The following is a 27,460-nucleotide window of genomic DNA, read 5'->3' as shown; positions in this document are numbered from 1 at the left end:
CCCTTTCTTGTCCCATCTCTGTTCCATTGAGGGGTATCAAAAAAGGGGGATCGAAACTGCGCAGGAACCTGCAGGGCCCTCCGTGTCCCCTACTTCTTGTTTGTAGAAAAAGGCTTTAGTCTCCTAGGCCTCCTTGAGTTCCAAAGGGCAGATTCAAGCAGTTACTAATTAGGGAAGGGAGGTAATGCAGAAACAAAGGAAAAGCAGTTATGCAAGAAAAGTAAGGTAATAGTTCGGCAATGAGAGTTCTAATTCCTCCTGAAGGAATATACAATCTGATGCAGATCTTTGAGTTAACAGGCACTTAAGACGCCCACCCAGGTGAGGATGGTGACTACATGCTGACCAAAAGCACGAGACCCCAGATTGAAACCAGGAGGTTGATGATTAAGATTCGGTGAATACCACGCTGTTACCTCACCACTAACCAATCAGAAGAAAGTCATGCCCCCTGCAGCCCCACCCCCAAATTTTGCCTTTAAAAAAACCCTTCCTTGGCGTTCAGCTCTTCGGAGCGTGAGTCATACGTTCTTCTTGCTTGGTGGCTGCAATAAGTGCTGCACTTCATTTCACCACAACCAGGCATCAGCAGACGGGCTTCACGGCATGGCAGGTGAGTGGACTCAAGTTAGACTTGGTAATACTTGCGTCTCCATGTTTGCTGCTGCTGCTGAAAGTGCAAAGAGAGAACCCAGGTCACTGGGATGCAGAGGGAGACTGGTTGATGGTGGGTGCCTGACCTGGAGGGAGGGGATGGAGAGGGGAGAATGCCCCCTCCATCACCAGCACACTGCACTGGGGGGAGGGAGCCCCCCACTCCACCTCCCTCAGCACCTGGCAGTGGCATGTGGTGGTCTAGGAGGGGGGATGCTGGCCCCAGCCTCAGCCTCCTTACTCCACATCCACTCAGCAGTCCCCACGCTAAGCACTTGGGAGGCAAAGACAAAGGGGGAGCCAGGCTACCTGCCATCTGCAGGCTGGAGGGCCCAGCCCTGCCAAGCGCCCTGACAGAGGCAGGGACGCGATGCTGTGGAGGCTGAAGGGGATGGAAGAGCCGTACGTTAGACGACGTTGGGGAAGGTGCCAGCGTGGAGTTGGCACTTGACCGAGGCCTTGCGGAATGAGTAGGAGTTTGCCCCATGGGGGGTGGGGTGAGGGCAGGTGTGTGAAGACTGTGGTCTGTGGAGGGAAGTCAGTTGGGTGCAGCTGCTGTGGGCCGTGCTGGGGGCGGTTACGGGTGAGGGGCACGTGGCGGAACCGGAGTCCCTGTGCTCACAGCAGAGCAGGGCCTATCTGAAACCCTGGCGTTTGCAGCAGAGGATGGTTTATGGCAGGACACCAAGCAAGGAGAACAGGCAACTGGTGCTCAAAAGACCCAGACTCCCTGGTGGCTTTCAGGGAAGGGTTTTTAAAGACAACATTTGGGGTGAGAGCTGCAGGGGGCATGACTTTCTTCTGATTGGCTGGTGGTGAGGTAACAGGGCGGTGTTCCAGGAATCTTAATCAGCCCTCTGGTGCCAAACAGTCTGGAGTCTGTGTGCTTGCGGTCAGCGTGTAGTGTGGTCAGCATCCTCCACCTGGGTGGGGTGGAGGGGGGCCTTAGTTCCTGCAGAGCAGCTCGAAGACTTGCAGCAGATTGTTGTGTGTATCCCTTGAGGAGGAACTAGGACTCTGCTTTATGGCTGACTTAACTGTCTCCTGGCTGCTTTCCCTTTGTTTCTACATTCCTTCACTTCCCTAATTCGTAATTGTTTGAATCTGCTCTTTGGAACTCAGGGAAGGCTTAGGAGACTAAAGCGTTTTTTTCCTACAAATAAGAAACAGGTGTGTGTGTGTGTGTGTAGCATGGAGGGGCTTTTGTACCCGGGAGGGTGCTCGGTTTCGATGACATTGTAATTCATGGCAGAGCTTCTTCTGGAAAACCTTCTGGAGTCTTCTTCTGGAATACCAGCAGTATCCTCTAAGTCCAGAGGGAAGCATATTGGAGCAACCTCCTGTTTTTCTCACAGTGTTCCAGAAAGGCAGCTCTGGGCTCAGAGGACCTTGGACTTGCACTGAGCATTCAGATCTTACCAGGTGACCTGACTTCCACTTTCTCCTGTGTCTCATGGTCAGGGTGCTTATGAGGTTTTCAGAGACGGAAGTGTGGGTGAGGTGAGTTGAGTAGTGCAGATCGAGTTCAAACCTACCATGTTTTATACCCCAGATGCATTCTGGAATGTGTCAATCTGTTTTCCGTGAATTCAATAGAATCTTAAAGAAATTAGAGGGAGCTGTCATTTCATGGAGTTCAAACCTGCCTCTCTATCAAATGAAGGGTCCTTTTGTAATGCAAATGTCTGCTCTTCTTGAGCTGTGATTCTGTCTTGACTTTCTTTAAAGACACACACCTCTATGGGGCAGAATGTGGGACTTACAGGCAGCATTTTCAACGCAGGCAAATGTCCATCCCCCGCCTTTGTTGTAACCACTCGCTTTGGTGGTCTTTGTTTATATCAGGTATTATTTTGGCCACTGGAGGGCCCTCCAGATAGAGGATGACTGGAGAATCCCAAATGTGTTCCTGAGCCCAGGCTCCAGCTCACACCCAGATTTTTGAGCAGGCGGCACATCTTGCAAATCGGATTTAACTGGGGAGAGTAGCAGTAGCATTGATGTTTCTTTTATTTAGGAATTTAAGCATAAGAGAAACCTCTATTTAAAAGAGCAGCTTTTGGATTACAGTCTATTTGGAGCTGGAAAGGAGGTGCTAATCTTATGTGTGGAGAGTGATGAGGCAGAAGTCAGCACAGCTTAGAAAAGCGGAGCTTTGAACAAAGGTTATTTCTCTGTGTGAAGAGAATCACACCAAGGTGTATGGAGCGAAGTAGGGCCATAGAATTTATTTTTATAAGGAGGAAAAGAGAGTTTAGATAGGACACCTGGTAAAGCACAAAATGACTGCTGTTTATTTTCATGCCACATCTTTTCACCTGCAGTTTTCTACTTTATTCTTTGAGTCTAGTTCAGAGATGTTATTTTGCTGAATGTTGCCAAAACACCCTAACTTCTGTGCTCAAAGATGTCCCTGTGGCATGAAAAATTCCAAATCCAGCCCCCCCATGGATCAAAACACACACCTGTTGCAAATGAGAAAAAGTCAAGGGAAGAGTCCAGCAAAGAAATATGGGCCGGTGACCAGGTTTCCTCAGTTTACAAAACAAAGAAAATTCGTCAGAACTCTCCAGGGCAGATCAATATCAAACCACACTAAAACAAAGTTTCATGTTCTAATCGCTTAAGGCCTGCAACAAAAACTGAAGTTGATTGTATTGATTTGCATGGTTCCCCTGAACTAGTAATTTTCCACCACCAGAGCAGGGCAGGCTTGACTTGTAAACCGCTTTGAGGATGAATTTGGGCCCCAGCCATTGAAGAACTTGGTTCTATGGAAACAGATAAGGCCACTGGAGATACAGGTAGAGTAGGGCAAGATCTGTGAAGACTGAGCTGGTTCTCAGTTCCTCAGAAAGAGGAAATGAAACTCTTTCTGACTCATCCCTTAGATGGTGGTGTTACTGAACTGAACTGAGGTCCACTCGCCTGCCATGCAGCAAAGCCAATTTACTGACACATTGTGGTGAAGGAAAGTACAGTGTGTGTTTGCAGGGCACCAAGCAAGGAGAAGGGCTCATGCTCAAAAGACCCATGCAGAGGACATCTCTTTCTGTATTTATTTAGGGGTGAAATGGAAGAATGGGAAGGACTGAGCCTCAGTAGAGAACCTCAGTTTCCCTTTGAACTGGGGAGTTTATAGGTAAGGTGGGAAAAATGAGCAGACAGATTGACTCCAGTCCGTATTAGCAGACTTTCCTCTTCTGGGAACGTCAAAGGTAGGCAGCAGAGAACTGAGGGTGTGTTCAGCAGATGCGTGTCAAGGGAGGTAAAGGGACTGAGTGAGATCTGTGAGCCTGGACCTTTACATTCGACCACAGTTCTTTCCCCTGTCGATTAACCCCTCACAGCCTGTGTCTTGTTGGGGAGTTCTGTTCACATAGCTGTATCTTGGAATTTTGCTTCTCCCAAGGATGACGCCTGGGAGTCAAGTCTAGGACCCACCCAATTCTGATGTTGCGTGATAGGATGCAGTTTGAATGGTCCCCTAGCAGGGTTGTCCTCTGGCAATGAGCTCCCCAGGAACTGGAGAGAAGGATTGGACTTTAAAGAGGAATGGAGGTCAAGGCTGACACGGGTTGACTGAAATCAGTTATTTAGGGGATTAGACAACACAAGGGATGATTGGGAGAATCAAACTTCTCAGAATTGCCCCCAAACACTGAGAAAAGGTCGACTGAGGGTCTGGAATCCCCTCCCTGCCTCTGAACTCACAGCTGTCATTTGTCATGGACACTGACTTGACATTAAACATACATTTTCCTCTGACATATTTGTATTGTTTTAAAAACTGTATGACAGATAGTTGTGCTGAGTGAGTGCTGGGCACCTAGCAGGCAGGCGGTAAATATTTGCTGAACGTTGGAAAAATGCGGTGGCTTGGCTGTCAGTATGGTTCCTATTCAGAACCCATCCCCAGCGCTCCATTCACACCGGGCTGGGTGGATTTTACGTCCAAGGGTTGATCAAGCCCTGCCTCACCAGAATAGTCTCTGTGAATACTGGAACATTTAGAGTAAAAGCCACCATGGCAGGAAAGAGGGACGGCTGGGGGAAGTGCAGCTGGGAGTTTTCCTAGAGAAGAGGTGCGGTTCCTTTGTTCTGGTAGATTTCAGCCAGAAGGAACAGCAAATTTTAGTGTCTGCAAACCACCAACCAGCTACTCCCCTCCCCCTTTACCTCCTTCCCTCCCGACCTGGGAATTCATTTGCCGCTTCTCCCTCCTCCTCCTCTGCCCCAGAGCAGTCCCCAGGGACAAAGCTCTTTGTTGTGAACACTCCGAGGCAATACGGACTTGGACATTCTCCAGGGCAAAATCAGGGCTGTCCTCCAAGGAGAGTGATCGCCGGGGCACAGACCCTCCCCTTCCCCCCGCACCTGTTGATCTCCCCCTTCCCGGGGTGAACGTCAAGCCGCAGTGTGCTTGGGACGCACGCGCTTCTACACCAGGCTCAGCAGATGGCGCTGGTGAGCAAAGCCCTTCCCTTCCCTGCCCCGCCCCTCCGCACCGCAGCCGGAGCCTCGCTGGTCTAAAGCGAAAACAGATGTTTTCATCATTTCTGGATCCGGCATGTGACTTGCAGTTCAGCAGTGTGCCAACAGAACCCAGAGATGTGCGTTCGCTTCATCCCCCGCAAAATAAAAATCCTTACTTGAACGAGCCTTCCTCCTAAGTGAGCCACTGACGCGTGATCTGTTTAATCCAAGGGCACATGTCTCATCGGGAGCCAAGTGCAAACTGCCTTTGTAGCCAGCCCTGGCTCTATAATTGGGAGGCTTTTTTTTTTTTTTCTTCTTCCCCAGAGTAAAGCCAGGGCGGCCAGACTAGCTATCTTTACACCGAGGGCTGGGGAGAGGCGCTAGCTTTTTAAAATAGCCCTGGTCTGGCAGGCTGGGGACCGTGTGTGCGTGGGAGCCAGTGCGTCCCCAACAAAACAGGAAGGCCAGGACGGCGCGCCCTGTTCCCCACGCTCCCGGCAGGTGGCAGCGTCGGCCCGGCCTGGCCTCTGCCAATGGCCAGGCCCAAAGCCGGGCCCTTTTACTTTTGGTGGCCTCAAAATTATTAGTTCCAGATGAGTTCTTGCAATTGTAATATTTGGTTTAACCCAATCTGCCCGATTGCGTCAGCACATGTTCAAATACAGCCGTCTGAAGTCTAACCAGACATCAGAGGCATGTTTCAGGGGGTGTCAACATTCCTTACCCTTTGAAAGAATTTAAAAAAAAAAAAAATGCGCACAAAAACCCAGAGGTTGATTTATCCCCCAAACGAAAGAAGGGTGAGCCGCCTGGGGCTGAGGTGCCCGAGAGGGACAGAACAGGGGGAAATTCAGGGAAGGCGTAACAATAGAACTTTGTGGGTCGAAGTCTGCTAGAATGGAACTGGATTTATTTGTTGAACTAGGAAGGGACCTCTGGGCTCTTTGAAGGTTAGAGCAAATAAGTAGAACCGGTGAGCGTTTGGTTTTCTAAGAGAAGAGCCCTTCAAGTCATGTAGCTGCTATTGTGAGACACAGAATGCTATCTGCCTGCGGATGGGCCTCTGCTCACACTTGGCCTGGCAGCTCAGGAAGGGGGCCGGGGAGGAGGGGCCAGTATTTTAACACAGCTGTGAGGGGTACCCCTAGTCTCCAGCTAGGGACACAGACTGGGTTTCCTAAGCACACCAGCAGAAGGCCCTGGAGGACCCAGTTAGAAAACGCAGGACATCGTGAAGGCGTCTGGCCAGGGGACCTGCTGGAGGCCTCCAGTGTCTTGTAAACAGCCCTGCTGCAGTCGGTCACTGCCGCACCCTGGTGCTTGACACCCCGGAAACCGGGCACCCACTCTGGTGGTCTCGGGTTTTACAGACGTGTCAGCTGAGGCTACGAGATTCACCGAGCTCCGGGGAAGAGTAACACATGTGCTCAGGCAGCCCAGGAATCCTGCTCCGATCGTCAGACAGGAAAGGGTGTCTTGCTTCCCTTAGCGGAGATGGAGTAGCCTGGCATTAGGAGACAGCCTCCGTCATGAGGCCCCCCTCCTCCTGCCTGCACCCCGCTTTTCCATCTGTGCTCAGATTCTGCAAGCACCTCTCTCGAGGTTGCAGAGAGATTCCTGCTAGCCGACTGCGGGGAGCCTGGCTGTTTCCCTGCAGGTCTCTGGCTAACATGCTCCTGATCAAAAGCCGGCACCCGTCTGGCAGATGCTTCGTGTCCTGTGTGTCAGGAGCTGGTGGCTGCTGCCGGCATCAGGCAGACAAGCAGGCTGATCGGCCATCTTGTCAGATGTGGTTGGGACCTCGCACTCGCCCCTCCCTGCTCCAGCGGCCACCCCGCTGCCTGGATTAGACATAGGAAGGGTGATGGGACCTCCACACGGCTAGCTGAACACCTCCATAATGTTTAGGGGTCCAAGCTGCAGACTGTTTTCCTCTCAGTTTGGAAAACGCATGTGTCCCTACACGTTGCTGGGGAGATGCTGATGGTCAGTGGTAAGAGCTGCACCTCCATCCTGGCAGATGCTCAGCTTGGGGAAATTATCCAGTCAGCAGACAGGTGAGCACGATACTTACCACAGTCTTACCACATACTTACCACACCAAGAATAGCTGAGAAATTCCAGTATTCCTCTCCACTGGCACAGTAACTTTATTCCCTTCTGAGAATCAGCTTTTAGAGATTCTATAATCCAGGCTATTCAACCCTGGCTACTTAAGAACCACCTGGAAGCTCCCCCAGAGATGCTGAAATCAGAATGGAAATAGGGTGGGAGACAGGCATCGTAATTTTAATCCGCAGTCCCCCTGCCCCCAGATGATTTTAATGTACACCCGAAAGTTAAAAAAAAAAAAATCACTGTGATTCTATCCCAGCTTGATGAGGTTCTATCCCAACTAGATGAGGTTCCTAAAAGTTAAGGGGTTTTGCCAAAGCCACTCAAGTTCGAGTCCAAGCCTGGAATTTCTGTATAAGAGCACTAGCTCCTCAGTGATGGTCGAAACTCCTCCTCCAGTCACTGAGCCAATCACCTCTTCTACTATCACTTTTCCCTGTTCAGTGAAACTCTCCAATGACCGCAAACCTGTGTCACTGTTGTTTCTAAGAAATTTGGAAAGAGCAAATACTTCCTGAGGAATTTTCAGTTTTGCTCGTTTAAATAAATGCATACATTCAGAAATGAGAATCACCCTGCACCCTGATGTCCCTCATTTATCACTTCTGTTTCCAAATGGGATTCCCGCCTGCACAAGGCCATCGTGTAATAACAGCTCTGCAGTGATCTGTTTTTATGGGGGAGGCAAGAGGGCCCTAGAAAATTTCAGCATCATGTTTAGGATTAAGTAGATGACAGTGAACCAAGTGAACGCGGAGCCATCCCCCCTCTCAGGCTGGTGAGACCATGGGCTTGGTTCTTGCCAGCCTTCGCTGTGACTGTTTAAGATGCTGTTTGCTTCTCAGTCTTTCCCCACTGGGGGCAACAAGCACCCTCTGAAATAACTCCATCCTGCGTGGGCAAGGAATAGTCACTGGCTCATCCCTTGAGGTAGGGTTTCAGAGAATAGATCTGTGATGCTTATAGGTTGAGTGAATGACCATAAGTCACTGGGAACAAGAGAGGCAAAGATCTTGGATATCATCGTGGTGACCAGGTCAAGTAGAAAGGAAGCTGGACAGGGGTCAGGGGCAAAGGTTCCCTGTGTGGCCTTGAAGGAGCCCTTGTACTTCTCTGGGCCTGAGTTCTCTCTCCTGGACATGACCTCTGAGGCCTCTTCTCACTCTGACATTCCGCAATGAGTCCCTGCTCTCTGGGACCTCCCCATCTTTGGTCAGATGTGAGGGACCAAATTCTTTTCTTTCCTTTCAATCAATTACTCTAGAGCCATTTCCCCAGTGGCCTAAGGGCTAGTTCATGACGATTAAAGTGGAAATCTGACTAGAAGCAGCTACGGGCAGACGATGACTTAGTCCCCTATCTGGTGCCTGGTGGTTTCACAAAGGACACTTGTAAGTCCCTTCACTAGAATTCTGTCCCTTCTTGGAGGAACTGCCAAGGGATCTTGGGGTTCATTTGTCCATCCACCTGTTTCTTCCATCATTAAACATTTATTAAATACCTACTACATTAAAAAAAAAATGGGTAAGAAAAGCTTATACCCAGGAGCAACTCTTCCAGATTAAAAGAGACCAAAGAAGCATTATAACGAAATGCAATGTGTGGACCTTGACTAGATCCTAGATCCAAGGGGGAAAGCTTGTAAAAGACATTTTTGAGTCAGTTAGGGAAGCCTGAGTGTAGACTGCATAATGGGATTATTGCTAATTTTTTGGATGTGATAATAGTATTACGTTTGTATAGGAGACACTCCTCGTCCTTAGAGGCATTTCAGGATGAATGCCATGATGTTGGCAACTTATCTTCCAATGATTCAGGGAAAAAAAGGCAAATGTGCCAGAATGTTAGCAATTGGTAAAGCAAGGATGGAGTGTATTGGATGTTCATTGACTAGTTATTCAATTTTCCTGTAGATGAAAAATTTTCAAAATAAAAAAGCAAGACGAAAAAGAAGTGCCTGTGTCTTCAAGGATTTTACTATTTACTTTTACCATTTATTCTTTATCAAGGGCAAAAAGCCATGTGAATCACCATGTCGAATCTGAGACAGAATAGAATGGATGGCCAGCGGAGGTATAAGTAGTAAGTCTTGGAAGCCCAGAGTAAAGAATGGCTCATTTTCCCTGGGGCCTGGGGTTGGGGGGGGGGGGTTGTTGGTGGTAGTGAGGGAAGTCTCCCTAGATGGGGCAATATTTGAGTTAGGTATAGAAAGATGTGTACAATTTCAGTAGGAAAATGGCAAGGCAGGGGATTTTAGGCTGAGGGGACAGTAGAAGCAAAGTTACAGAGCCGGAAGTTGTCCAGTGTATCTGGAAGATAATAGGTATGTGAAGGGATACCTTGGGATTTAAATATTGATTGATGTCAGATGATGTGTGGCCTTGAATGCCGTAGGAAAAATTTTCAAAATCTGACCTTAAGAAAAGATCAACCAAATGTATTCTTCATCTTACATCCACAACTCTTTGCCGTATAAGCGTCAACACTGTTATCTAACTAGTGAATTTTCTATGGCAAACTTGTACTGATGCTTCAAAACCAGCATACGTGACTCAACTCTAAAGTTTTCTCCAACCTCTGCAGACAGAATTAGTCACTTTTTCCTTTTCCATTCCTGTTCCTGACACTCACTTGTGCTCTCCGTCCATGTAGTGAGGAGCATGGAAGGCCGCTCTTGACAACAGCCAGTTACACCTTTCTCTAGAATTATCCCACTGCTCCTTATTCGCCTCCTTTTTGGAGTTCCAGTCCTTAGGCTCCACAATTCACTTCTCAATCCTTTCATCAAGCTCTGCTTGCTACAGTAATCAGTCAGTGTTCTCAGGTTCATTGGTTTCCTCATATTAGCTTGGTTTGCTGGCTCCATGGATCATGGCTGTAGGACAGTGGCCTGGCTGCTGCCCAGCTCATGCCAGGGACCCACCTCAGCTGGATTAGGCTCAGTGGGCCGTCACCAGGGCAGGAGATGAGAGCATTGCTCTTTCATGTTCTCAGCAAATCTGTGTACCTTTACTGTATACAGTATTTATCATACTGTGCTGTGATTATTTTCTTTGTCCATTTCCCCTACTAGATCATGAGTTCCTAAAGGGCAAGTACCATGTCTTAGTCAGCTTTGAATCTCCAGGACTTAGCACATTGCCTGGTACTTAGTAGGTCCTCAATAAATGCTAATTGAAAGAGTGAGTGGATAAAGCAGTGGACAAAGAGGAATATCTTTTCATTGACATCCCTTTAGATTTCTGCACTATTAGTCCCTTATTTGAGTGCATAATTGAGAATCGACTACTTGTGTAGGAACCGCCAGCCATAAACAGGTCACAGAGAGTCTACTTTATTGAAGCTCCGTCTCTGGGTTTATTTGTATTAGTGCGAGTTTTAAGTATGGCTCCTAAGACAGTGAGAATCTCCAGTTGTGTTCCTCTGGGAAGCTGCTTTCCCGATACATGTAAAAGAGATCAACTCTGCCTTTGAAATTGCAGTGGGATTTTAAATTGTGTCAACACAGAGCTTGGGAAAGGAGTTGAGTCATAAACCATAGTAATCAGACTTTGCTCTTACATGTGGCCCTTTGCACTAGCAGATCCACCAAATATGCAGCAAATGCTAATTAAAATCAAAAGATTGCTAGAGTTGTATTCCTGTCCAGGCTATATGGGAAATGCACTGTCATCACATCTACAGAGGCATCGCCATTTCACCGCTCTTTCCCATACCAGTCAATTGTGTGCAGAGAGTCAAAAGAACCAACTTCAGAACACAAAGCAGTTTCCGTGAAGAGCCTAGGCCAGGAAACATGGGGTCTGTTCTGATCACTAAATAACCATCCTTAGTCCATATAACAGATGGTGGGTAATTATGTTGGCTTATATGTTTTGTCCGGACAATGTTTCCTTGATTACTCTCTTCAAAGTAGCCTCTGTCCCTGCCCCCCACTCCTAGGCTCTATCTCTGTAGGGTAGGAAATGAGTCTCCAGTACTTTCTGAATTCAGGACTAAGCTGACCACGTCTGTGGGATTCTTGTAGAAAATAAGTCTCATGCTGAATCAAATAGCAGCTTAAATCCCATGTAGGACAGCATGAGGTGGCTTTGGTGACTGATTCCATTGGCCAAGAATGGACACCTGGCAACCTGATTGGGCTTAGGGACATCACCTTGTGATAGAGAGAGCGTCTCATCTCTTTATCCTCCATCCTAAACTAGAAGCACAAGAGTCCTCCCCCTACAAGGGACTCAGTCTCTGACCAAAGAATCACATACCATACCCTCTTCTGAACACTATTCATAGAACCATTTTGGTTCACTTCAGTGCAATTCAGTGATAATTTATTGAGCAACTCTCATGAGACACTGTACCAGGCTCTGTGGGAGCACAAAATTATACATTATACATTGACCCTGCTCCTCGAGGCTCTCTAGATCTAGATCTCATCTCTGCTCCCACTTCTTGTAGGACCACAGAACTGATTTCATCCTCAGATGCTATCAGATAAATTGGTGTAGAGAAGGAGATCCCAGGAAATAGGAGTATGGGTGGAGTGAGAGTGATCATAATCAGCTGAATATCTTAAAGGAAAGGTGCCATGCAAAAGAAGAGTCTGGTTGTAAATTCGATTTGCCAAGACCTTAGAAATATTATCTGTAAATTCTCTGGTTTCAGAAACAGCCATCCTTCTGCCTGCCACTTAGAGGTCTGGTGATAAGAAAGCTATAAATGGTCTCCTTTCATCATTTGGGGACATTTCTCTTCCCCTGGCTTGGATGCCATGGGTCCACCGTCATCAGGAACAGAGGGTTGGAACTGTGGGCACAGGGTAAAGACCCATTAAAAGACAGACAAGCAGGATTCTCAAAGTGGCTAAAAGAAACTGCTAGGTAAGCTTTGTGCATGGGAGCTCCAGTCCCCCTAGATGAAAGAGAGTGATAAGTTTGAAGTTAATTTTGCTCAAATTTCCCAGATTTTTTCCTGCAGGGACCTTTTCTTGAGTTACTGTGACTCTAGAAGGTTCTGTGTTCTGTGTCGTAATGAAGGGGCTCCCCACTAGCCACTTGGTCCCACTATCCATCCTGCCGTCCATTAATCCACCAATTCAAGTTGTATTTATTAAACATCTGCCACATGTCTGGCACTGTACTCATTGCTAGTGGTAAGGGGGCCAGCCCCATTCTCATAGACCGGTTGTATTACTTCCTTGTTGTGTATCAGCAAGTTACTCAACCCTTCTGAACCTCGGTTTCTGCGCCGGTAAATTAGGAATATTCATACTATTTTGTGGCATTTCAGTGAGGAATAAATGAAATATTTTTGACAAACTGGTACTTGGTAGATATTCAATAACATGAATTCCTTCTCCCTTTCTTTAAATCTGAATTTCTTTATTGCAAAATGTGGATAGAATAACGGCTCTTTCAGTGGGAGGTTTTACAGATTAAGAAAAGATAATGCATGTTCAAGTGTTTTGTAAGCTCTTAACTACTGCCATGATGAGAGCTTATTATTATAGTCGCCCTCAAAGAGCTTACAGTCATGCTAGAAGGCCGTGGCACACACCTGTGACACAGAGTACGTGTCTAAGCACATCAATACCCCAGTGCCCTCTGTAAGGACCCCAGTGCCCCACTACCCTCTAAGTGGTTTGTCCTAAACCATATTCCTTCTTCCAAATGAAAATCGGGCGATAAAGAAGGCTGCTCCACACCTTTCAGTGATTTGATGGTTTTTGAATAGTGACAAATGATTCTTCCTGTCAGCTCAGTCACAGGAAGGTTTTGCTTGAGAGTTATTTCCACTGCTCTTTACCTCTCAACTTTGGCCCCACTGAGTCCCTGTATGATCCCTTTGTTCTAGCCAGGTTGGGTTGCCTTACTTTCCAACAAACCTATCTTGTCCTATTCACCCCTGCATCTTTGCTAATGCTGGGACCCTGAAGCTAGAACTGACGTCTCCTTTCTGTCCATGCCACTCTTGTGTTGTTGACTCACTTTCTTCCTATGTTTTGTCTGAATCTTTGTAAACCCCATGACAACCAGCACAGGCCCTGCACATGGTATGTGTTCAATAAATATTTATTGGATGAATGCTTAATTTTCTTCTCCATATTATATTCAAAAAGACTTAATTAAGGAATTAGCTGTATGAGGCACTGTGCCAGGTGCCCTACTGAGATAATTACATGAAGGATTCCTGTCCCTAAGTAGCTTAACATCTAAAACTGTTAAACCGATGGAAACGCTCATTTATAGTGGCCGATGACCTGGGTTCCTAACCTGGAATCTATTGATTAAAGCCCTCCCCCTATGAAATCACTGAAATTATAGGGAAAAGGTTGCATACATGCATATTCTGGGGATAGGGTCCACAACCACTGTGAGAATAAGAGCAGAAGAGGTGGTGAGAAGCAGCAGGTCTAGATTTTATTCTGGATTTATTGATGGACTGGAGAGAGAACATGAGAGCAGTGGCAGAAGCAGAGAGAACTTTGGGGTTTTCTATTTGAGCAACTGAGTCTTGCCATGTACTAAGGGAGCGACTGTTTGGTGGTGGAGGTGGGGGCAGATTTGGGGAAGAGGGAAATCAATGGGTAAATAATAAGGTAGCTTGAGATGTCTATTAGGCGGCCAAGCACAGATGCCAGGGAGCAATTGCACGCATGAAATAGAGCTCGGGGAGAAGTCTGGGCCGGAGATAGAAATTTGGGAATTGTCAGTAGACGGTACTTAAAGCCACCAGGTCAGACATCACCCAGGGGAGGAGAGGTCCAGGAAAGGAGCCCTGGGACTTTCTAAAATGTAGAGAAATGGAGGATGAGGATTCAGCAAAGGAAACTGAAATGGAGAAACCACGGATTGAGTAAAACCAGGTGGGTGTGGGACCCTCAGAGCCAGAGAAGACAGTGTTCAGAGGAAATCAGTTATCAACATGCCAGGCTTCTCTCCTGGAAACTGCATCACCTGCACGATGCAGTCTACTAGTCTGAATGTCTTGAATGTAGGAATCATGTCTTAGTTATTTTAGAGTCCCCAGGGCATAGCACAAAGCCAGACACATGATCAGTACTTGCTCATTGTCTAATGAATGGGAAAGAAATCTCATTCATTTCATTCTCAATCTCAGTTCATCTCATTCATCAAGAAATTCATTGTCTAATGAATGGGAAAGAAATCGCAAAGATCAAGCAGGAGATCAAGCAAGAGGTCCCCCAAGCAGAGACCTCTATGGCTGAGATAGATTCTATGGCTGAATCTCAATCTCAATTCATCTCATTCATCAAGAAATTCATTGTCTAATGAATGGGAAAGAAATCGCAAAGATCAAGCAGGAGATCAAGCAAGAGGTCCCCCAAGCAGAGACCTCTATGGCTGAGATAGACACTGCTTCTGACATGCTCTGGGGGAGACGGGGGAGTGGCTCTGACTTGTCTCCATGCAGCAGGAGGCAGGACAGTGGCATGGCCATGTCGAAGAGCTGGAGCCTTGGCAGGACACTTAACCAGCAATGTCATTTGCGCACAAGGGCACTCGGCTGGGGAGCAACTGCACTTCCACCTCCACCATCTGCTTGGTTAATTCCCAGCCCACTGGCTCCAGTGTCACTTACCTCTTAATTACCAGCCTTGGCTCCCACCTGGCTCAAGAGACCAGCTTTGCTTCCCTGTTACATTTTAAGCAGTGACCTGATGAGCCCATCTCTCCTGGCTGAGAGGGCTTACCTTCAGCCAGCCCTTCCCCTCTGAGATGTCCTGAACTTGCACATTCAGGGGTTTAGAGCAGTTGGACATCCTGGTGGCCTTGGCAACTCTAAGCTTAGTTCTGTCCACTCAGGGGCAATGCCCCACAGGACAAACTGTCTCTGAGAGCAGCTGGAACAGGAGAAAACCAATTAAGAGGATAGTTGAGAGGTGCCCGGGCTCCGTGGCGTAATCTACCATTGGTGGACTGGCCAAGTCAGGATGATGGTAATTACCTGAATCCTGGACGCTCTATATAAGCTTCTGATATTCTGGAATGGAGCCAGGTTTAGGTGAGTTATCTCACCACAGATGATGTCTATTCTTGAATCATCCTCCCTCTAAAGAATTTCAGATTTTTTTTTTCTTTTTCAAGTGGAAGAGATGGCTTTGAATTTATGGCATCTTAGTTTTATAGCATGACCCCAGAGTGGAAAGCTTTCCCCAGCTGAGTTGACCAAATATTCCTCCTCTTAACTAATGCTTTTTCTTAAACCCCAGTCAACAGAGAAACCCCAAAGTTTACCCTTCTTCTTCTGAATTGAGTTGCCTCTGTTCTATTTTATTTTAGTCTTTCCTTGTGTGGGAAAACTTCCCATGACCCTGACAGTAAAGAGGAGCTTGATGCCTAGATTTCTGAGTGTTGTATTCTCACCGACAGCTAAAACATACACTCCAGATATACGCGGCAGCCCTAAAAGGTAGATTTTGTCCCGTATATTTACATGAATGTTCTAGGGAATAGGGGCTTTTTTTAAGAAACCAACAGGAAAACACATTTTCTCATTGCATCCCTTGCTATCCTAAGGGGGAGGGAAGGAAAGAGGACCCTTTCCCCCCACCTCCTTTTTACAGATGGTAACTGAGACGTAGAAGCGATGAGTTACCCACTAGGTGGATCTGGGACTTGAACCTGGTTCTTTAGATTCCACCAAAGTCAGAGGCTCTTTGAGGGTGGGGTAATCACATGTGATTCCTGGTTCATCCTTGCGGGATGAAGATGGTAGAAAACTGCACTGTTACAGGGGCTGAGCTACATCTCTACCCATCCAGTGTGTATCAGAATCTTTAGAGCAGACGAAGGAGGGAAAAAAGGGGTACTCTTCAGAAATATATTCATTATACTTTCACGTTTAGAAAGTGAATGTTTATACTATAAACTGCTTAGCAAAAGCGCTAATAAAATCTTGACTTAATGAGGTATGGGTTAAAAAGTGTTGCAAAACAGTTTTATCTCTTTTGTCCTCTTGACTGAAGAACTGTGGTCTCTGGAGCTGGGCAGTCACTGCACGGCTCAGTCATCATCTCACTAAACCCTGGTAGGGCATAGAGTCAGAGGTAGCTCTGGAGGAATCAGCTCTTACTACCCAGCCCTGGTCTCAGTTGGAGTGGATTCTCGTGAGCTGGTGAACAGAAGCTGACCCTTCATGAATCACCAGGTCTTACTAAGCACATGTTCAGTGCTATGGTAGGTCCTTTGGCCAACAGAGAAAACCCACAAAGGATATGCATTCTAAGTAAGGAGTCAAAATAAAATGCTTGAAGTTGGATGGAGCAACCTTAACCTAAAAGACATAGTTTTAAAAAAGAGTCATTTTGTACATAATTCATTCAGCATTTTAATATTTAATACCCCCTATGTGCTAAGTTCCCTGAGTGTTGGAAAGTGGTGGGTGGGGTATAATAGGATGAGCTAGGCTATGCTGAAGTAACAATAGTGCACACACTTCGGAGCTTTAACACAACAGAAGTTTATTTCCAGCTCAGGGAACACATCCAACAAGGGTCATCAGGAGTATCAGCCCCACGCGGTCATTCAGGGATCCATACGGATGGCAGCTTGCCATCTTCTAGTCGCACTCTGGGGAGACATGTGACCTCTAAGGTTTCCAAAGAAGGGAAGAGAAGGATGGATGAGGCAATTGGCTTTCAACCTGCAGCCCAGAAGTGACATCTACCACTTCTGCTTACAGTCTGTTGACCTAAACTAGTCATATGACCCCAAAGTCATGCAAGAGAGGCTGGAACCTATAGAACACCTGGAATGTTTGAGCACTAAGTTTCTGCTACAAGTGGAGAGTGGATCTAAAGATAGATACAGCCCCTACCCTCAGTTACTGTGCAAAGCTGTGTTATAAAGCAGGTGAAGCTAAGCCTCATCAGAGAAACAGATCATGTGCTAAGGAAGTCTAGCCCTGGGTAGATGAGTGGGGCTGAATCCAGGACAGAATTTTGGAGAATGTGGTGTTAGAGTGGGGCCTGGGGATTAGGAGGTTTTGATGGACTTTAAACAATGGATGTTGGTGGAAACGCCAAATAGAATAGTGAATCGTTTGCTGGAGGGCAGGATTGTGACGTGGAGAAATAATGATAATGGTAATAAGAAATACACATCCAGCGCCAAGAATAGGCCAGGCACCATTCTAAGTGCTTCACATATATTAACTCTGTAACCATCTCAATAATCCTTTGTCAGCACTGAGGCTCAAGGACGAGAAGTAATCGCCCAAGGTCGTACCCGGGTGTGGCAAAGCTGGGTCCTCACCCAGGTGGTCTGGCTCCAAAGTGGGTTATCCACCACTACCCACTGGTTGGGGGAATAGGCTAGGGCCAGATTCCAGAGGAACCAATTTGTCTGAGCATCTATTCTGAAGGCAGAGGGTGCCGTAGAAGGTTTTAAAGCAGGGGAGAGACATGATCAGATTTCAATTAAATCATAGACAGCTTAGGTCCTGCGTGTGAAGATCTGGGAGAGGAAAGCAGAAGGCTTTGTGGGGATCTGAAGCTGGGTTCTGAGAGGTGGGGCGACTAGGGTGGATCAGAGAGAATGAAAGGATATTCCAGGCAGGGGACAAGCTGCCTGGGGATGTAGAAGGAGAAGTGAGTATGGTTTGGAACAAGGTAGTGGGATTTGCCTGACTGACCTGGAGCTGGTCTCCTAGGGTCAGGACAGATGGGGCAGAGCATCACAGTTAGGGATTTCAACGTCAAGCCAAGGAGTTCGATTTGATTTAGTATGAAGGAAGGAGACATCGACTGCTTTGAAGACACAGCTGAGGAATGTGTCAAGAGGTGCTTCTCTGCCCTTCACTGTCCCCAGCCTGACTTTCGTCACAAGCCCTAACACACCTGGCATTTCAAAGCCTGGGGGCATTTTCAAAGTAAACCCGAAAGGCTGGTTGTCATTCTTTCAAAAGATCTCCTCTGTCCTACAAGCAACCAAATAATTGAAGTCTGGTTGTTGTTTTTTTTCTTTTACTTTTCTTTCCTTTTTTTCCTTTTTACAAGAACCATTACAAAGGTGTGCAATATTAGTCATTTACACATCTGTGAATAACACTGTAGGCTAAAACGTGTGAGTTCCCATCTCAGCTAATGAATCGGAGTATGGTTTTAATTTTTGAACTGCAAAAATGTTCTGCCTTTTTTGGTCATCCCTACAGAAGATTTCATATTTTAATAATTCAGTGCAGCCTAATTACTTTAATTAATCACCTTCCTTTCAGACATGTCAGTGGGCTTTGTTAATTTCTTGTTACTGTAGGTACTATTGGGAGTTTTAAGGAATTTAAAAAATATATATGGAATAGTCCAGGTTAACTCTTTCGTGAAGTCTGAGACGTGTATCCTTCCCCCGAGGGCGCTCTGTCATTCACAAATGGTGGCTTAGGTTATACCCATAACTCTCATCTCTGCTGACACATTCCCTCCCTGTGACTGGTTAACGAAACTATCTCTGGTCATTCTGTGTCTTAAAAACTGCTGTCTGGAGAGAAAAGTAAAATGCTATTTAGAGCAAGTCAATATTTTTGCATCTTTCTGAGTCATGATGAATATACTGAGAATGACAATAGCTTTTATTGTACAATCAATATAATTTGCTTCCCTTGCAGGAAAATATAATTAGCTTACAGTTCACACAGTGACAATGAAAATGTGTTCCTTTCTGAAGTTTGTGGGTGGAGGGTCCTTTCCTGCTCAGAGTGGAGGTGTCCCCTCCTGGCTCCTGTCCCAGGCAGACTGGGGATCACCAAGCAGATCTCTCAACTTTCGGGGGCCTTTGTTAGTTCTTTGCACCAAGGAATGACAGTGCTTTTATACAGAGTTAATAATACATAAACTGGTTATGTAGAGGCGTGAAGTTAGATCCCGGCCTTGAATACAATCTGTATTGCTTAAATGAGAGAGCTCTAATATTGATTGTTTAACTGGACCCGTATTTTTTTCTCTCCCTTTTTTCCATGAAAGGGAGAGCTCAGATCTTATGATTTTTACCCATTTCCCTAATATATATAAAAGGGCCCCTGATTAATGAGTGCCTTGAGATACAGGGAAGGAAGACACCATGGAACCTTCCTTGTTCTTTTCTGGGACCGTTTTGTCCCCCTCGGAGGCGGCCGGCCCCCCCACCCCTCAGCGTGGGCTGGCTGCAACACCGTTCCCATGCATTTCACACTCCCTGGCACTAGTCTCTGGAGCCGCTGCTCGGTGCAGGCGGGACAGCTTTGTAAGCAGTCTGAGGTTTTACGAGGACTGAGAACAAAGTGAGGTTTGAGTGGAGACCTTGACTGAAGTACATCTCACAGGATTCCTGGTAAAAGGCTGCAAGGAAGGCCTCCTGTTTGGGGCTTAAGGTTGAACGCTTTTATTTTGAAATGCTGACTGTCTGAAATCAGATTTACTCACCCTCCACTTTGGCTTTGAACTGAAGCACACAAGCTACCTGTCACCTGAAGGACTGCAATTAGGGTCTGCACTTGGAGCCGTGTTCTCTATCAGTGCGGACGGGTGGATGTGAGCAGAGCCTGGGATTTGTGCAACGGACAGAAAAAGAAAGACCTATCTAAAAATCTCCCTTTTTGCTCTTGTCTCCTCCCATTTACTGCTCATGTCCCACCCTCTTTCCCCCCAAATCTTGAGAAGTCATAGAAATCCACAAGAAAGAAATCAATAATCAGATCAATTCCTGCCATGGATCCAATAAAGGCTTATGGTTGAAAACCCTCCTGGTCCTTCTGAGTCTCCTAAAATGTTCTGTTGCAATCAGAGATGTTAATTGGCTGAAACTGCCTGTGGTCTTAGGAAGTGCTCCGATTACAAGGAGAAATCCTTTTATATTGCTGGATTCCAGCCACAGGATCTCTGAAGTTAGGAATCTGGCAGAGGTAGGGCCCCCTCCAGGGTGTAAATAAACTGGCTAGGTCTATAACCCAATAAGAAGTGAATTTATGGCATGCGTGTTTCAAGTCACCCAGCGCACACACACTGCACGTTTATGAAAGAGAAGGTGTGGGTTACAGCCGGAGCCCAGACAATGGAATACGGCAAGGGAGGTGGATGCTTGTCAAGTCTATGCAATCAATGGAGGGAAAGCAGGGGCCCTGCAGGGATCAGAGCTTCTCTTCCTGCCTAGGTTTGCAAGGAACTGCCTAGAATCGAGCCGCTGAGTTTGACCGGCACACAAAACTGCTTACTTTGCTAGCCAGGAGACTGAGTCTCAAACGGCTGAAGTGGGTGAATGTTTTATAGCCCGGGTCTGGCAGCCGGGTGACATTCTCGGCCCAACGGTGCCTACACGTGGTTGTTATCAGAACTGGAGCTTTTGCTGGGCCAGATTTTGCCGTGACCCCTTGAGAGGCCGCGGGAAGCGAGTCGGGAGGCGGTTCCGAAGCCTTGGGCAGGGAACGTGATGAGCCCCCGGTTTACGTTACACAAAACTGTTTCACTTACGTTGCCAAAGGTTGTTCGGGGTTCACGTATGGTGATTAAGACCAGAGAAATCTTCCAGCCCCGCTCCACCCACGCTCCCACCTCCCAACTCAGCTCTAGCATAATCGCATCCCCCGAGCGGTGTGTGGCTCTGCAGGGTAAGGGTGTGAAATGTGCCCAACCTCGTTTGCAGACTGCTCCAGACTGCTGGTGACAGTGAGCTATTAGTGAAACGCAGGACCGTGTGAACAAAGCTGCCTCTTAATTGCTCACTCTTCAGCATTAGTCCCTCGGACAACACTACCCACCCACACCTTACACATAGACCTAAAAAAAAAACCCCATCAATTTACAGTACCCCACTTTAGCATAGCAAATACAAGAACAGTCCAGCCGGAGAGTCTTTTTTTTTTTTTTTTTGACTCCCCGCCCCCTCCACCTACATCCCCTTCATTCCCATTGGCTCCCGTGAAGTCCCAGAGAACCAATGGGATTCCTCTCCTTCATTCATGTCCTAGCAACAAGCCCTGTTCCAATCTTTCTCTGCCAAACTAACACCTGAAAAATTACATCATGAATAATGGCAAAAGCAGCAAGGGCCAGAGAAGGGCCCTTTTTTTTTTTCATCTGTCTGCTGCAGAGTTCATTTAAGGTGTTTTAGTCTAGATTCTTAAAGCAACAATGTCCTAGATTTTTTGCCTCTGTTTTTTCAGCACATCGGTTAACATTTATAAAATAGAAAATGAACAGTAACTGAATGTAGCAATAAGGCCTTTAGGTGACGTGAGGGGAAAACATACTGTTAATTGTGTTCTCTGAACTTTTCTTTTAACAGTCTTCTTTCAGGGAAGCCCCCAAAGTGGAGAACTAGATTGCTCATATAGTATATTTTGGGGAGAAATGATGAAAACATCCCAAACCACGGCAACGGCCCACGCACTCTCCCATACGAAAAGCCTTCCTGGTAGCTTCTCTTGCTCCTGTTAACTACACCCAAGGCCCTTTCTCTTCCTCCTTTGGAATAAAGGGCTCATTCTGTTAAGGGGATTGGAGCCAGGGAAGGAATCCTTGCCTTACGGATCTGTGAGTGGCAGCGTGAGGTGGTCGCGGTAAAGGGGGCCGCAGGGTGGGTGCCATGAGCACGGGTGTGTCTGTGCACGTGCAGGGCTGCAAATGCAGAAGGGCAGCTGGGGAAATGCAAGAACAACGAGATCCAGATGACCGGGGAGGGGGGAGGCCGGGCGATAGGGAGTGGGCGTGGGGGAGGGAGGGGGCCGAAGGGGAAGGCCGCTGGCCAGGCAGACTTGTTCTCCCCAAATGTGCGAGGGTTTCTAATGAAAATGTCCACACTTCTAGGCGTTTTTCAAGACCCAGATGCTGATTTGCCGCTTCCGGCTTCCCCACCCCACCCAGTCTAGCGCAGACTGCGAGCCGAGCCGCAGACACAAAGAGCCGCAGCCCTGCGCGCACTGCGGCGAGAGGGAGCCGGGCGGTGGTTCGCACCTGCCTGCGTCCCAGTGCACCGGCCAGCCCGCCCCCGACTCCCTCAGTCCTGGGCACCGAGGCCCCTGCCCACCCCCCACCCCCCGACATCCTGGTGTCCCTGTAAGCATCTGTGGAGTGCCTGTGGCACGAGCTGGGAAGGGACCCAGGGTCCCCAGGCCGTCTCGGGTGCCTTGCTGGAGAAGCAGAAAATAGATATATTCGGTGTCTGGCTCCGACGCGGAGTTTGCAGCTCGCCTCTGCCATCGCCTTGGCAGCGGAGTGGCTAGAGGGGTTGGCAGACAGTCTGCCTTGGGACTTGTGAAAGCGCATGACTATATAAGGCCCGGGAAGGAAGGAGAAGGATGCCAATCTGAGGGATGGGATGGCGAGGGAGAGGAAGAAGTGCAGGGGACGCAGCTAGAGCTGTTCCCCCTTGTCCATCCCTCCCCCCACCCCCCACCCCCCGCCTCAGGTTGCAGAGATAATAACTCCTGCAGAAGTTCTGCCCCCAGCTGTGGAATAATAACAGCATCATGGAGGTGGGGCAGGGAGGGGCGCTGCGCCGGTGTCTGCAGGAATAGATGCTCTTGCCCTGGAAGCTACTCGACAGCTGCCTCTTCTTCTGGCCTGAGAGCGAGCTGGCTCCAGGGTGGGCCAGGACGGAGACCCAGAGGTCCAAAGTCTCAGATATCTTGGTGAACACCACGTTCCGTGGTGCAGAGAAGGGGTGGGGGAGGGGAGAAGTTTGGAGAAATCGATGGCTAGATGGTCTGGGCCAAGGAAAAGGCGTAGGGGAAGGAGAACCGGAATGGGAGCCAGGAGTCCTGTATTAGTTCCCGCTCTGGCAGGAGAGCTAGAGCAGTGCTGTTTCTGTTCTTACCCACTGCGGCTGTTGCAGAGATCAAATCAGAGGATTCTCGGAAGGTGCTTAGAACAGTGTCTAGAACGTACAGTAAGTACTCGATCGGGTGAGACGTTATCACTACCCTCCCACTGGCCTCCTGCGTGGGTCTGGAACCTTGAGTTAGAAGGGGTGCCGTCTGCAATTGTATCCTCTTTGAAATGCTCTCTTCCCTCCCTTGGCCCCTGTGGTATAACATTTGCCTGTTCTCCCACCTCTTGGGCTCTCCTTCTATCACTGTTCTTTGTGGAACCTGCTTCCTCTGGCGGGGCCGTATCTACTGGTTCTCCTCTGGGCTCTGTCCTGGGCCCTGCTCCCTGCACAACTGTGCTTTTGTGATCTCATCCTCCCAGAGGTTTTTTTTTTTAAACATCCTTATTGGAGTATAATTGCTTTACAGTGTTGTGTTAGTTGCTGCTTTATAACAAAGTGAATCAGCTATACATATACATATATCCCCATATCTCCTCCCTCCTGCGTCTCCCTCCCACCCTCCCTATCCCACCCCTCTAGGTGCTCACAGAGCACCCAGCTGATCTCCCCGTGCTATGCGGCTGCTTCCCACTTGCTATCTATTTTACATTTGGTAGTATTTATAAATCCATGCCACTCTCTCACTTCGTCCCAGCTTACCCTTCCCCCTCCCTGCGTCCTCAAGTCCATTCTCTACATCTGCATCTTTATTCCTGTCCTGCCCCTAGGTTCTTCAGAACCTGTTTTTTTTTTTAGATTCCGTGTATATGTGTTACCCCCAGAGCTTTTGATGATTTGTTCTGTCCTGATGGCGGCTGTCGTACAGCTCCAGCCCAGCTCTCCCAGACTTCAGGTGGTGCTAGTAATTGGGACTTCCCGTATCAGGGTCCTCCAGGCACTTTAGATTCCATACATCTCCCGTCTTCTCCACCCTCCTCTCAGTTTGCTTTTACACCTTTGTGTAGTTATCTCAGTGAAGAATGCTGCACCCATGGAGGTGTCCCAGGCGGAAACCTGGCTGGAGTCCTGGACTCCACCTTCTCCCTCATCCCCCGTGTCCAACCTTCACCAACAACTACCCGTTTTACCTCCTATTTAGCAAATACATCCACTTTTCTGCCTCCCCATGGCCACTGGTCTAGTATAAGCAGCCAATCTTCTCACCTGGACGGTGGTATCAGCGCTGGACCACCACCAGGGGGTCTGACCTCATTGCTCCTGCCCAGGACCCCTCTGGGGGCTCTCATTGCTCTCAGGATGTACTCGGATACGGCTTCCCATCTTTCATGCTTCATCTTGTTGCACTCTCTGCCTTGTTCTTAGAGCTCCGAACTCGGATATTCCTTTAGCCTCTTCAAAATGCTTCCCACCCCAACTCAGACTTCCTAATGCAGAATGCACCCCTCCATTAGATAAATCCTACCCACTCATCATTATGCAGCCAGTCGGATTCCTTTTTATATGATCCATCGCACGGAGCTGTTTGGTTTCCTTCACCTTAGAATTGTGCATTCCACTTGTTTGATTAATATCTGCCTCACCCATAAGACGATGATGCCATGAGAATAGAGACCTCACTTTTTTCCTTCACCATTATAGCCTTAAATACTTAGCACACAGTAGGTGCTTAAAGAATATTTGCTGAATAAACAAATAAGACATTCCCCCAACTATGTGTCACCAGTCCATCTGGTAAACATGATTTCTTTAGTGGCATTGTGCTTATGTAGGAGAGAATCTTTATTGGTAAGAGATGCATGCTGAAGCCTTTAGGGGTGAAGTGAAAAAATGTCTACAACTTACTTTCAAGTGTTCTATCCAAAGGAAAAAAAAAGACAATACATAAACTAGGTGTTATACTGGTACTCACTGTACTGGTTTTTTGTCAACTTTCCAGTGTATTTAAATTTTTTCACAATAAAAATTTGGAGAAAACAAAACAAAACATGACATCTTGCTCTATAAGAGTATAGATGCAGGCAAGGTTGAGGACGAAACCCAATACTTTAAATCCAATTTATATAATCTTATTACTTAAAATCAACATTATTGAGGTATAACTTACATATACTATTACATACATTAAAATGAACTCATTTTAAGTGGACACTTTTATGAGTTTTGACGTATGTATGGACCCATGTAAGCACCACCGCGATCAAGATCTAGAACATTTTCATTACCTAACATGTCTCTTTGCAGGCAATCTTCACTGCTCTTGGACCCAGGCAACCACAACCCTGTTTTCTGTCACTATTGATAAGTACAGTGTTGCCTGTTCTAGGGTTTCATACAAGTGGAGTCATCCAGTGTGTACTGTTTGTGTCTGGCTATTTTTACTCAGTGTTACATATTTGAGATTCGTTCGTGTGGCAGAGTCTATATTAGTAGTTTGGTAGTTTGTTCTTTTTATTGTTGAGGAGTATTCCATTATATGAATCTATCACAATTTCTTCATTCATTCATCTGTTGATGGACATTTGGGTTATCTCATTACCGCATTTGGGTATTGTGGTTAAACCAGTCTCAGACATTTGTGTACAAGTCTTTGTACGAACATTATCTTGCCCTTCTCTTGGGTAAATGCCTAAGAGTGGAATTGTTAGGGTATAAGTTAAATATGTGCTAACTTTGTTTGAAACTGTCGAACAGTTTTCCAAGAGTTGTCCTATTTTGTCCTTCCACCAGCGATGTATGAGGGTTCTAGTTGCTCTGCATACTTACCAGCACCTGTTATTGTGTGTAGTGGTGTCTCATTGTGCAATGGATTTTTATTTTGATGATGACTAATAATTTTGAGCTTTCTTTCATAAGCTTACTGGCCATTTATATATCATCATTTGTGAAGTGGCTGTTCAAATCTTTTGTGTCCATTTTTATTTTAAAAAGGTTTTCTCTATCACTGATGTTGTAGAGCAGAACCCCAAAAGAAAAAAGACCCATCGCCTCTTCCCTCTGCCATAGTTTCTGCTTTGCTTTGTCACATGTGGCTTGACCTGACTTCTCTCCATTTCTAAATTGGGTTGTTTGTATTCATCTTCTCATTATCAAATTGTAAGAGAGAGAGAGAGAGAGAGAAAGAGAAATCTATTCCTCCCTCCCTCCCTCCCTTCCTTCCTCCCAGTCTGTGGCTTTCCTTTTTATTTTCTTAACAGTGTCTTTCAAAGAACAGAACAGAAGTTTTAAATATTGATGGGTTTAATTTATCATTTTTTCTTTTATGGTTAATGCTTTATTTGTCCTAAGAAATTTTTGCTGCCCAAAGGTTGATAGGATTTTTCCCCCGTGTTTTCTCCTAGAAGTTTTGTAGTTGTGAATTTATGTTCAGTTTGATGATTGATTTTGAGTTACTTTTTGTGTGTGATGTAAAGTAAAAGTCAAGATTCATGGCTTCCCCCACAAATTCCAGTTATTCTAACACCATTTTTTTGAAAAGTCTGTTTCCTCCATTGAATTACCTTGGTAATTCAACTGTTTGAGTTAACTGACCAAAAGGTTGAACAACCAACTGACCAAATAATGTGTGGGTCTTTTTCTGGACCCTCTGTACTGTCCACTGATTTGTATAGCTACCCTCACACCAATCCCACACTGCATTGTTAGTGTAGCTTTATAGTGAATCTGAAATCAGATAGTATAAATCTTCCAATTTTGTTCTTTATCTAAAATTACACTATTGATATTAAAGACTCTTGGCATTTCCATATAAATTTTAGAATCTGCTTGTCGAATTCTATAAGAAATGTAGATAATTATAAAATTTTCTCCTTTACTTTGTTACTAAGGTAAACTTCAGTGGTTGAATTTAAAATGTTAAACCAATATTGCATTCTTGGTATAAACCTCATCTAGTAATGATGCACTGTTATTTTTATACATTGCTGAATTTAATTTGCTAATAGTTTAAGATTTTTGTGTCTATATTTTTGAAGGATATTGGTTTGAAATTTTCTTTTCTTGTAATTTCATTATTTGGTTTTGTATCATAATATTGCTATCCTGTGAAATGAGTTGGCATTTTTCTGTTTTCTGAAAAAGTTTTTGTGAGATGGATATTATTTCTTCCTTATAGGTTTGTTAGAACTCACCAGTGAAATCATCTGAGGTTGGAGTTTATTTGGAGGAATGTTTTAATTTACAAATTCAATATATTTAAATATATTTTGTATTTACTCATACATTTACTATTTCGGCGTTCTTCATTTCTTCATGTAGATCTGAGTTCCCATCTGGTGTCACTTTTCTTCAGCCTGAATTTCATTAACATTTTTTTTTTGTTTTTGGAGTGCAGATATGCTGGTGACACATTCTTTCAGCTTTTTAAAAAATGTCTTTATTTTGCTTCTATTTTTGAGGAATATTCTCAATAAATATAGAATTTTGGGTTGACTGATTTTCTTTAAAGGTGTCATTCA

General features: G+C 46.3%; 1 long non-coding RNA gene across 1 annotated transcript in view; it reads left to right on the top strand.

Moving 5' to 3' along the window:
• Window positions 1-507: 507 nt before the first annotated feature.
• Window positions 508-27,460, top strand: part of LOC309965673 — a 230,630-nt gene continuing 203,677 nt past the window's right edge. The window contains exon 1 of the long non-coding RNA XR_014326405.1: window positions 508-613. This is a non-coding gene — a long non-coding RNA (uncharacterized lncRNA). The remainder of the gene's footprint in view (window positions 614-27,460) is intronic.

Source organism: Leucopleurus acutus (assembly GCF_964270905.1).
Source record: "Leucopleurus acutus genome assembly, chromosome: 8".
Taxonomy (NCBI): Eukaryota; Metazoa; Chordata; class Mammalia; order Artiodactyla; family Delphinidae; genus Leucopleurus; species Leucopleurus acutus.
The sequence above is the reverse complement of the archived record's forward strand: the minus strand, read 5'-3'. Positions and strand labels throughout refer to the sequence as shown.